The sequence below is a fragment of the Pleurodeles waltl genome, chromosome 12 (assembly GCF_031143425.1).
Source record: "Pleurodeles waltl isolate 20211129_DDA chromosome 12, aPleWal1.hap1.20221129, whole genome shotgun sequence".
Lineage (NCBI taxonomy): Eukaryota > Metazoa > Chordata > Amphibia > Caudata > Salamandridae > Pleurodeles > Pleurodeles waltl.
Window position 1 is genome coordinate 119050824 of NC_090451.1, and position 12642 is coordinate 119063465.

Below are 12642 nucleotides of genomic sequence, written 5' to 3' on the forward strand. Positions count from 1 at the left end.
GGTCCTTTAACCAGAATTCTCGATTTAGCTGAAGATGCCAGGCTGGAGGGTACACAAATTGATCCTGATGCTTTGTCCAACTGGGCCCAACGGGCAATTTGTTTATTAGGAAATGCGAACACTGCCATGTCCCAGGAGAGGCGAAAGAGTCTGTTGCTCAAAATAGAACCTAAATTGGGCAGTCTGGCGTCAAGAGAGGAAGGATTGCAGGCTAACGGTCTTCTTTTTGGAGACTCGTTTATTAAAGAACTTAGTAGATATGTTTCTACGTTTACAACACTGGATAAAGCTCAATCCTCGATGAAGAAGATTTTCAACTCTAGGGTTTTTGGCAGGGCCGGTAAAGGAAGGAGCCGCTTTACCGGCCGTTTCACCTACCGTGGTGGCAGCTTCAGAGGCTCCTCTTTCTACTCCCCCGAGTTCAAACCTCAATTCTATCCTCAAAGAGGGAGAGGTTTCAGGACCAGAGGTTACCGTCAGAGAGGGGGACAAGTCTCAGGTAAGAGTTTTAAATTTGGCCATCTTCCGGTGGGAGGTCGGTTAGCCCATTTTCTTTCAAATTGGTATCGAATTACCACGGATCCTTGGGTTCTTCAAACCATTCAGGGCTATTGCATAGATCTCTATCAGGTTCCCTCCCAAGCTTCCCCACCTCCTCCTCTAAGATTTTCTCAGGAACAATGCCGTCTGATGAATTTGGAAATTTTAACTTTGATTTAAAAAAATGTGATAGAACAGACATGTTTTCATCCCTCAGGTTTTCTCAGTACCATATTTTTGGTTCAAAAGAAGAACAAAAAGTTTCGACCAGTTATAAACCTAAGACTGTTCAACAACTACGTAGTTTACAACCATTTCAAAATGGAGACTATCCTCCATCTCAGAGACATTCTGTTAGAGGGCGACTGGTTTGTCCGCCTGGATCTTCAAGACGCTTATTTTGCAATCCCGATCCATCCCTTTTACAGGAAATTCCTTCGGTTTCAATGAGAAGGTTCGATTTTCCAGTTCAAAGCTCTTCCATTCGGGCTCGCTTCGGCTCCTTGGTGCTTCACAAAGGTAATGAAACCGGTGGTAGCCTTTTTAAGGGCACAGGGCATAAGATTAATCATCTATCTAGACAAATTTCTTATAATGGCTCAGAACAAAGATACCCTGTTGCAACACTTACATATTTCCCTTCACCTGTTACAGTCCCTTGGTTTTCTGGTAAACTTGGAGAAATCTTCTCTTGTTCCCTCCACTCAAGTAGAGTTTCTAGGTTTTCTCATAGACTCTCAAACTACATCTCTATCTCTACCGCTTCAGAAGGTGACGCGAATAAAACACGAATTACAACAGACCCTCAGACTTTCCCATATTTCTCTTCGGTCTCTGGCGAGAATTGTAGGTCTTTTGGCCTCTTCCATTCAGGCTATATTTCCAGGTCCGTTGCATTACAGGGCTCTTCAAAGGTTAAAGATTCGCCATCTCCGGAAAGGTCTTCAGTATTCGGATATAGTCCTGTCGGATCAAGACTCTCGTGCAGAGATACGGTGGTGGCTCGATCATTTGGAAGCCTGGAACGGAAGAGCTATCTTCTCTTCGGCCCCAGATCTAGTATTAGAATCCAATGCAAGTCGGACAGGTTGGGGCGCAAGATGTGGCAAAGTCTCGACTGGAGGCGTATGGTCAGAGAGGGAGTCTGCCTTGCACATAAATTGTTTAGAGATGCTTGCAGGCTCCTTTGCTCTGAAGACGTTCGCAAAGGACAAGGTAAGTTGCTCTATTCTCTTAAAGATGGACAACATTTCCGCAGTAAGGTATATCAATCATCTGGGAGGAACGAAATCCAAGCCCCTTGCGGATCTAGCCAAAAGCTTTTGGGAGTTTTGCCTCCCTCGGAAGTTGTCGGTCACGGCTCAATATCTACCAGGGAAAATGAGCACAATAGCAGATTGGTGTTCACGCTATCTAAAAGACTCCAGCGATTGGCAGCTTCATCCTTCAGTGTTTAGCAATCTTTCTTCAAAGTTCGGTATCATGTCAATAGACCTGTTCGCTTCACGGTTAAACTCTCACCTCCCAAAGTTTTACAGCTGGAGACCGGATCCTCAAGCTCTCGCTACGGACGCTTTTCTCCAGGACTGGTCTCCCGATCTAAATTATGCTTTTCCTCCTTTTGCGATGATAGCCAGAGTCCTCGCCCAGGTTCGTCGTCAACGAGTCTCCCTGGTATTAGTGACCCCCTTTTGGCAGACACAGCCTTGGTTCCCTTCAGTTCTGGAATTATCAATAGATTGCCCGGTTCTGATTCCTTCGTTTCCAGAGCTTCTCCTCGATCCAGAAGGTCGTCCTCACAATATGGTTCTCAACCCAACTCTAACCCTTGTGGCATGGAAAATTTCGGGTCAGCCTGGAGAACCCCCGGAATTTCGGAAGAAGCTGCCCAGTATATCCGCCAGTCTTGGGCCCCAGGAACATCTAAGGTTTACAGGTCGGCCTGGTTGGCCTGGTGTGGCTGGTGTTTGGACAGGAATTCAGATCCCCTTTCAGCCGATGTCACTTTAATCGTTAACTTTTTAGCCTCTCTAGCCTCCCAAGGGAAAGCATACAGAACGGTGAATACTTATAGATCTGCCATTTCTGCCGAACATATCCGAATAGATGGCAAACCTGTTGGAGAACATCCTTTGGTGTGTCGGCTTTTGAAGGGAGTAAGATTTTCTAATCCTCCGACGTCTAAGTACACATATTTATGGGATGTGAATTTGGTTTTGGATTTATTTAATTCTTGGCTTGATAATGATTCGCTTTCTTTGAAGTATCTGTCTGCAAAGTTAACTATGTTGTTATGTTTAGTTTCTTTGAAACGTGTTTCTGATGTTAGAGCTTTGGATGTCTCCTCTGTCCAGTTTTCTCCTTCTAATGTGTCTTTTAGGATTCATAGAAGAACTAAGACTAACATTTCTGTCATTCATTATCCATACTTCCCTTCACATCCTAAGCTCTGTGTTGCTAAATGTTTAAAAGCTTACATTGCTAGAACTGCTGATTTAAGAATGTCCTCTTTTTCCCAGTTGCTAATATCTTTTTCTAAACCTCATAAACCTGTTTCCTCTCCTACCCTTGCTCGCTGGGTTAGGTGGGTCCTGGCCCTTGCGGGTATTGACACTGCTTCTTTTGGAGCACATTCGACCAGAGGTGCTCTTTTGGCTGAAGCTCGATTAGAGGACATTCTTAGATCGGCACATTGGTCTAATGTTTCCACTTTTAAGACGTTTTATTGCAAACCTATTTCTTCGATGGCTGATTCTGTTGTTAATATGCTTTAAACAAGCATAATAGGAGCCTCCGTTCTTGTAATAAAATTCAGATTTTCCTAGCTTTAGTAAAGGAAAGTCTAGATTTTATTAAAGAAGCGGAGGCGAGTATTATCCCACCGCTTTTATTAACCCACCCTTTCTTTTCCAGTGCCGGTTTCCTCTGCACCAACCGCTTCATCTTGAACATGCTGCTTTTGTGTCAAAGACCCTTCCTCAGAAAGATCTATCTTCCGGTTGCTCCCACGATCAGCGGACTATGCTTTCCGGATGTTCTGATGTCCATCTGAAGTCGTCTCCACCTTCTTCCCTGGACTTTGCCAAGGACCTTTTCACGTTATTAATGGCTTTTTCTATTATTTTGATCATTATTCCTTTATTCCGTCCACTTTGATCTGCTCCTGCAAGAAAAGAGGACTTGTTGTTCGCAGTTAAGATAATTATTGTGGTTGAACGTTTTCCATTGGTTATTCTTTATGACCTCATCATTTACATCATTCGCTATGTGTCATGGGATATGTAGTTTTGTTCTTTGTCTTGGCTGCTGTTGAAAATAAAGCAAGAAAAGGAAGCATAATACTCGCCTCCGCTTCTTTAATAAAATCTAGACTTTCCTTTACTAAAGCTAGGAAAATTTCATGGGACATAATGCCCCTGTAATAGGATGTTTATGGCAGAGTTACCCATCCCCCAAACTCTAAATGAATACTTCTGAGGATCAAAGAATCCAAATACATTATAATTTGGAAGCCTGCGAGCATGATGGTTTATATTTTCATGAAGAATTAACTTTCCATCTATAATAATAAACAGTAATGATTTTCTGTGACATAACGAATTTCCTATGATGGAAAACTGCTTTTTAACAGTGTATCAATTTTAAGAATTTTATTTTTTCTTAAAACTTAAGTTATCTTCCTTATATTATTTCTTTGATTCACAGATTGCATGGGTAAAGGGTAAATTGAAATTGACCCATTAGTAGTTTTGAATATCGACATAAGGATTGAGCACACTGGGGTAGGATTGTTGACCAATTTAATAGAGGCTGGACCATGGGCCTGATTTAGAATTTGGTGGATGGGTTACTCTGTTAGAAATGTGGTGGATATCCCGTCCATCGTATTACGATGTCCATAGGATATAATGGAATCATATTACTGCGGGCGGGATATCGGTCACGTTCATGACGGAGTGACCCCATCCGCCAAACTCAAAATCAGGCCCTTAATGTTAAATCCTTCAGTTAATTAACTTGTAGATATACAGTTTGATTCACATTATTTTTGACTAGATGGATATGAATTGTTATTTTTGATGTTATAATAATATGGTTGTTCATTAATTCTGGTCTACGTTTCACCACAACAGATTTGCTTAAAACATGGAAAGTGTTCGTTCACCTTTTCTATGCATGTTTAAAGGAAGCTCATAGCGGCCACATGTCCATGTTGAGACCAACATGAAAGTGCTGAACACATTGACATGGTTGCCATGGTGATGAGGAAATAAACACTTTAGTCAGTATACCGCTGCTGTGCTGTGTTTTTTTTTCTCAGTGACTCGGATTTCTAAGGCTCACAATTGCAATCCTTTAGACTACACCCGCTCTGCTAGGGCTCCCAAGTTCCCATGTCTGATATATATATGTATATATATGTATATATATATATATATATATATATATATATATATATATATATATTTCATCAAAACAACACTGCACTCCAGGAGGCCTAATTTCACAGTTTTCTTTTAATTTTTAGATAGCATTTCTTGGCAGGTGAACGCCATTTCGGTTAACCTGCACTTTATAACCCCAAGGGCATCCTGGAACTTGTGGTTCTTTATGTTCAGTAACGCAACGGCATTATTCCAAATGCTTCTGCGAAGTCACAGATCTCTTAAAGCTGATCGTTCCAACATCTGAACCAACATGAATTAATGTTCCCTTTGTTTTTAAACCAATGTTTCACTCACCACAGTCTTCAAGCATGCTGTGTTTATCTTCATTAAAAAGTATAACAACAAACCCTCCAGCCTCCAAATGGAGGCTCACGGGAACTGTGCCAAATTGAAATCTGCACATAGAGCATTCCCGAAGATGGAAACCACCTGAGGAAGACGGTTGTTGAAACGCGTAGTGGTGTCTCCAGGGATGCTGAAATGTAACCTGCAGAGAAATGCTATCTAAAAATGAAAAGGAAACTGTGAAATGAAGCCTCCGGGATTGCAGCCTTGTTTTGATGGATGAAGTTTATGGGTTCTGGTCTTAACCCTGCGTTTGCACCAGCAGTGAAGAGTGCCCCACTGTAAGGCTATATTGCTTGGCATATATATATATATATATATATACATATACATATACACAGGCGTGGCTCGTGGGGCAGAGCACGAGGGGGAACGGGGGGTTGCTACGGGGGAAATATTAATACATTTTAAAAAATAAACTTACTTGCACGTAGGCCATGCCGCTCCTCTGTCTCCTTTGCATCATCTGGCTGCAGGCACAGACTCCCAGCCTGCCCTGCGGTGAATCCTGACACTGCTCAAAGCAGCATCAGGACTGGCTGGGAGCGCCCAGCCAGGGCGCTACCAGACAGATTGGGAGCCTGTGCAGGCTCTCTCCAGCCCAGCAACACAGCTGCTGGAGAGCCTATTGCGCATCTGTGTTTGGCTGGCCTGAAACGGCCGGCCAAACACATATGCGCTCTGCTTGTCCCCTGTGTCCCACCCCTTTAAAAGAAAACAATAATAAACTAACTTTATTATTGTTTTCTTTTAAAGATTTTGCAGCTCCCGCTGCTGGTGGGGATGGGGGTGGGGGCGACACTCCTCAACTGTAACAGAGGAGCCACTCCATGTGTGTACATATATATATATATATATATATATATATATATATCGCAGTGGCAGTTGCCCCTGGGCAGCTATAGTTAGGTCTGTTTACCCTAGGAAATGCATTTTTTGGTTGGCTAATAACTTTGGCGCTGTTGTTGAATCTTCACAAAACTTTCCAAAAATGTGCTTTTTTTGCCTAGTTTTTTCATGGAAAGTTTCTAGGTGATCCATGAAGTGAGGGATGAGAAAAAAGGGATTCCAAAACACAAAATCCCCATAGAATATTTTAAACAGCACTACTGCTAAAACTGCTGAATGGAATTAACCAAATTTGTCTGGAAGCTAGATCTTAGTCCAGAAAGTGTGCTTTTGGTGATTTGGTGGAAACCTGGTCAGTAGTTTTTGAGAAATAAGGTACAAAATTATTTATATATCTGGATGGTTGGGTTTGAGGGATTCTCGCAAGAACCCTATGATCTCAAATTAAAAAAATAGAGCATGCTGATTGGACAGGGGGGCTTTTTAAACCTTGGGCCACCTGATTACCACAGGAGGGCTCCTGTGGGAGTGGGTGCTCTGACTTGCTGGTCACAACATGGAGAAAAATGTTGTGGCAGCCATTACAGGACACTGGAGACCTTAGAGAGGTGATTTAAATCATGGAGGGGGCTCGCTGTTCCACCATGGGGGCACAGTAAACTTCTCCATCCACCATGATGGAGGGGCTACCCACTTAATTGATAACTGACCCGGAAGCATGCAGTCATTTATTCATGCTTTGCTAGAAACTGCCGTCACAGTGCTTGCTGTCAGTGCATGCTACTCTGTGCCATAGGTCTGCATCAGTAGAACACAGCCCTGTAACTCAGAGTATTTCATTTTGCTTTACAAAAAGAAAATACCGAAACAGGATTTTCTTTTATTAAACAAAAAGCATAATGCTCTGTCATTGCCAAATTATGGTCTGTCCAACATTAAATAAGGATGACAGACCAGTAAGTAGGCGGTGAGGGAGCTCCGTCAACACCACAACGAGTTTTCTCCTCACCAACATATAAATCAGACCCTTAGCTCACTGTCCTGAAAATAGTGAAAGAAAAAGATCTAAGGGTATAGGGTAGGGAAACCTGCCACACTAAGACCTTATGGGGTGGTTCCAGAAGGACTTCCACCGGGGTCAAATAAAAAAAAAAGTTTTCTCCACAATCCCGTGGCCACTATTTTGAATGTAATTAATATGAACCCCGGAATGAGCCTGGGCCTGGAGGTCATAAAATATAATTATTTGGGGACGGTCGCATATGTGGGGTCCCCCTACCTGATTATGGCCCCAGGGACCCCATCCCTCAGGACCTGCAATTTTGTACAACGGGAAAAAGGGGTGTGCAACTGCTCTCCATGATCCTCTAGAGGCCCCAGCGGTCCTATCCCAGGGGCCATATGTTTTTAAAAGTGGAGAAGGGTGCATGGCCCCCTCCCCTAGGCCTCTAGAAGTCCTGTGGACCCCATTTTCCAGGACCGTATTATAATGAAAGGGAAGGGGGCGCATGGTCCTCTCTCACAGAGACTGGTCATCTCCCAGGGTGATTTTCTTTTAAAAGGGGAGGGGGTCGGTATGTTCCCTGGGGGGCCGCATCCCCTGAGGCATGGTATTTCACATTGTCTCGGAAAGCCTACCCCAGGACACTGTGGTTTGCTGTCGGGGAGAGTGCTGCATACCCTTCCCGCACTCTCCCAGGCAGGGAACTCAACTTTGCTCTTGCCTAGCAGGAGCAATAACAAATTGCTGCTCCCGCCAGGTGTGAGCAAAGAAAACGTGCAGGCTCCCGCCAACACCAGGTTTGGTTCTGTCTGGGTAGCTGGCTGGGCTGCAGGAGAACTTGGGGATCCCCCCACAATCCCTAATGTCTCCTTACATTGTGAGTGCCCTGTGTGGGCACAGGGACACCCACCAGCAATTTAGAAAATGGCCGGCTCCTGCAAGGGGAGCCTGTTGTGGCCAACGGGGGCCTGGGCTCCTCCATGGCCCTCCATAATCCATGCAATGTGGGTGACCTGGATGAGCATCAGGGCACCCACTCATTAAAAAATATGATGGCTCACACCAGCACACACGATGTATGCCAACTAGGGAGCCATTGGCGGCCACAGGTGACATGGAGCATCCCTGCAGCCACCAATTAATATGAAACATATGAATGTCCCAGGACATTGGGACACCCAGAACAATATGTATTTTTTTTTAATTAAAAAGTGAATAATAAATGGACGTCATGTTCTGCTCATGTATTATTTTCTGCTCCATGAAGGAGTGCCCCATAATGCCGTCCAAGGGCTATTTACATTTTTGTTTTAGCTTGGTGATGTCCCTAGAAGGTTCATGGGCACCACCAAGCATTTTTTTAATGTTGTGAGGGGCTACAGGTAGGGGTGGGCGGAACTTGTGGATTTTCACTCCGTGGAATTCCATTGAGTTACATTATAATTTCACAAGATTCTGTGGAGTTCCACCAATGGGCAGAAATATGTGAGTTGTACTGCTGGTGCTGCAAGTTAGCACAAGAAGTGTGAGCAGTGCTGAGAAATCAGCATGAATACACTGAGCGGTGCACAAGAGCACGCGGCCATTCCATTTGATTTTGCTGCAGCTTGAATAGAAAGTGTAGTCGATGGGCACAAACCTACTTGAGAAGCAGCACTCTGACTGGGACTGCTCACAATGGCCCGCATTATAAAATGTCCCCAGTGGATGCCAACTCTCACTTGAGTTCACGTTTCTGAACGCTTGTGAGGAAAAATTCCACCACGTACTGACAGGCAGAATTTGGCCCGAAGTCTACATTAAAAGAGTATCGCGGAGTTGCCAAATTCCACCAATTTCCCAGACAGAATGAAATATTCCTCCCACCACTAGTGCAAGGAGTGGAGCATCCGCCCCCCCCCCCCCCGCAGCAACATTAAAAAAAAAAAAATAGTAAGTCTTGTGAGTCATTAAATCCATGACCCCAGGAGAACTTACCATTTTTTAAAAATCATTCCTTGCTGGAGCTCCATGCCCTTCAGATGAAGTGCAAAGCCCTCTTTTTGTTGTTTTTATGAATGCTTTTTGTGGATGAAAAATGTTAGAGAAGACTGAGAGACATGGGTTTTGAAAACATAAATAGAAAATGTCTCAATCTATTTTTAAACATTTTTCAGCCCACAAAATGCACTCATAAAACTATGTGAAAAGAAAGACTCACAAACATGTTTATCTCATTTTTTTTAACTTTAATAAACATTTTATAATAATCACTGTTACTAAACATTGCATTGTTTGAATTATTAAAATGTACATTTGATAACAAATATTGGACAAATAGGATAGCTTTTCCTTTACACATATTCATATTTCGCCCCTTGATAAAGCCAATAGGCTCACTTTTTATATTTCAATGTTGTGACTGTTTGACCAAGTCTGCCTGAGTGTGTTCAGGACCTGCAAGACCAACCACATGCTGCGCATGCCAGAATGCCAGAAAGCCATGTGCTCCTAAAGGTAACACTCTTGTAGGGGATTGGGTGCAAGGCTTGGTTGCAGGCCAAGCCTTGTGCCCAATCCCACACTGCGCACGACCAAAGACAGAGCACATTGGGGGGGGGGTAGGACACTTGAAAGGGACTGGGGTTGCTTGCATGCCAGGGATTGAATGAGGGACCTGGCCATGCATCTTCCTAGTTTTTGTCTTTTCCCTGGTGTTCTTCCTAGTCCTCTTCATACTCCTCTTCCTGGTCCTAGTCCAAGCACACATCCTTCTCCTAGATCTCTTCTCAGTCCTCTTTTCAATCTTAGCCTCGCCCTAGTTTTGCCTCTACTCTGCCCTTGTGATTGTCATTCCTCATTTTAGTACAGTTCCTGGTCCCAAATGTAGTCCTCTTTCTCCCCCTTCTCAGTCCTCATCCCAGTCCTCTTCTTAGACATAGGCCCATATTTAAGAACAAGTGGTGCATCAGCTATGATGCACCACGCTTCTTGCGCCTCCTTACCGGCACCTAATGACACAATGGTTGCGCTGTATTTATAATATGGCATACCATGGCAGTTGTTACCACAATAGCGTCAACATTTTTTACGCTAGTGTTGCGCTTTTCTACACTAGCGTCAAAAATGTTGATGCTGGTGCAGTAAAGTGCAAGGAGGCCATAGGTTACTATGAGAGCGTCATTTTAATGCCTACCCTGAGCAGGCGTTAAAAATTATGCCAAAAATGGCTCCGTGAAATATTTCAAATTTCACTGCGTCATTTTTTGCGCACTTCCTAGAGCCGGAACGCCCCCCTTGCATACATTATGCCTGGCGCAGGCATAATGTGGCGCAAGGTGTTACAAAGTTTGTAACTATGACGTGGCAGAAAAGCCACTTTAGCGCCACCCAAATTAGGACATTAATCTTGCTAGGCCTAATTCTGGCCCAATCCCAATCCTAGTTTTCTTCCTCGTCCTCTTCCTTGTATTAGTCAATTTCCTAGCCCTAGTTCCGTTAGTCATCCTAGCCTTGTTTCTAGAATCTGTTTAGACCTAGTCATCTTCTTGTACATTTTTGGGGACCTACTCATCTTTCTAGGCGTTTATTAGTGTATTATTGCATACCACATGTTTGTCTATTTTCCTGCAAACATCTCTTAGAGGGGACATCCTTTTCTTTCCTTTAGTTTGTCACAGTCAAGTTTTTATTAAAAAATACCTTCCCAAATTGTGTTCCTACTAGGTTTGTGCTAGCTGTAGGTAGTTTAGAATGGTGAGTCAATAATACTTTTAAAAACTCTGTTAACAATGATAGCCAGTGGTCAACTGGGTAGGTCGAACTAGTTGTTATATAAGGTGATCGACTTTGAGCTATGATGTGAGTATAGTTTATGAATACTGTTTCTACTGTGGGAAGGGTTGTGATAACCAGCCTCTTCCAAATATTATCTCTAGAATCTGTGATTTGAATTAATCAATTACTTAAATTATTAGCAATCTGAAGTTCGAGAAAGATTGACATTTTTCTGTGATTACTTAGGAGCCCAACGGTCTAAGCAAATTTGTCTTGCAACGATATGTGTTTCCTGCAGGTATGCTTTATCCAGTGATAGGTTTGGTTTGTCCTGGTGCTAGCTCCCCTTGCAACAGTTCTCCTGTCCTGCCTGCCCTGCAGTCCATTACCCTCTGCTGCCTTCTGTTCACACCCCGACTGCTCGCTTCTACTCCTCTTCTGCTCGTTTTTCCGGCTTTTCTGGTCATTTTTTTTATAATTTTCCATTCTTTTCTGCTCCACTTCTGCTCGTTTTCTGCCTTTTTTCTGCTCATTTTCTGATTGTTTTTCTACTTTTCCTGCCGCTTTTTTGCAACTCTACCTTGCCTTTTCTGCTCCTTTCTTCCCTTTTCCCGCTGTTTCCCTCCTCCAGCCACCCAATGCCACGTCCTCCCCACAGGACATACTTAATGGAGCCTGCAGCATGCAGCGGATGTGCGCAGTGGGTGCACCGCCTGCATGCCAAAGGCAAGCCCATCTGCGCCCAAACACGCTTAGACCATACCCAGCGCCAGGCCCCTCTGACCCTCTCACCCCCCACTGCTGCACGGCCAAGGAGCTCCTGGCTCTGGACTCCAGACACTGCAACAACATCTGCTGCACTTTCTCCCTCCAATCAACCAAAGGACCTTTCACCTGCTACCATTGCCACTTCTACTGCAACAGAGGGCTGTCAGAGCGCATGGGATCCCTTGCCACTTCCACCCAGAAGACCACAAACAACCTGGAAGTGCTCCAATGCATCCTACTCATGGCCAGATCCCTTTACGAGCACACCATGGAAATCTGGGACACCATCACCACCCTCTCCCCTGAAGTTGCCTTCATCACCAAAACATGGTTTAACCCCTCGTTGAACCCCGACATTGCCAGCGCAACACCCAATAGCTACAAGTTGATTCACCATGACTGCTCCAACAAACACAGCAAGGGCATCACCATCATCCTCAAGGAAACCATTCAATACATTGCCACCGACGATGACCCAACACCTCTCACAGAACACCTCAACTTCCAACTACAGACTGACACCAAGACCACAATAAGATGCACCCTCATTTACAAATCTCTGGGACCTCAACCAGATTTTTGCAGCACCATCTCCAACCTCATCACTCCCCTAACCATAGACTCTTACCACCAGGTCCTATTCAGCGACCTCAATTTTCATATTGATGACCCCAATGACGCCAACTCCACCTCCCTCCTGGAGAACCTGAACAACATCAGCCTCTCCTAATTGGTTACTAAACCCAGGCACAAGGTTGGACACACACTCAACTCCATTTTTCCCTTCTGCGACAGAATAAAATTCATCAGCGTCACAAAACTCACCTGGACCGACCATGTCATCATTCACCATCTCCGATGCTTTGCACACCATCCCCAAGCATCACAGCTCCTCCCACTGCAGCCTGGGCATGGAAATAGACACACAATGGA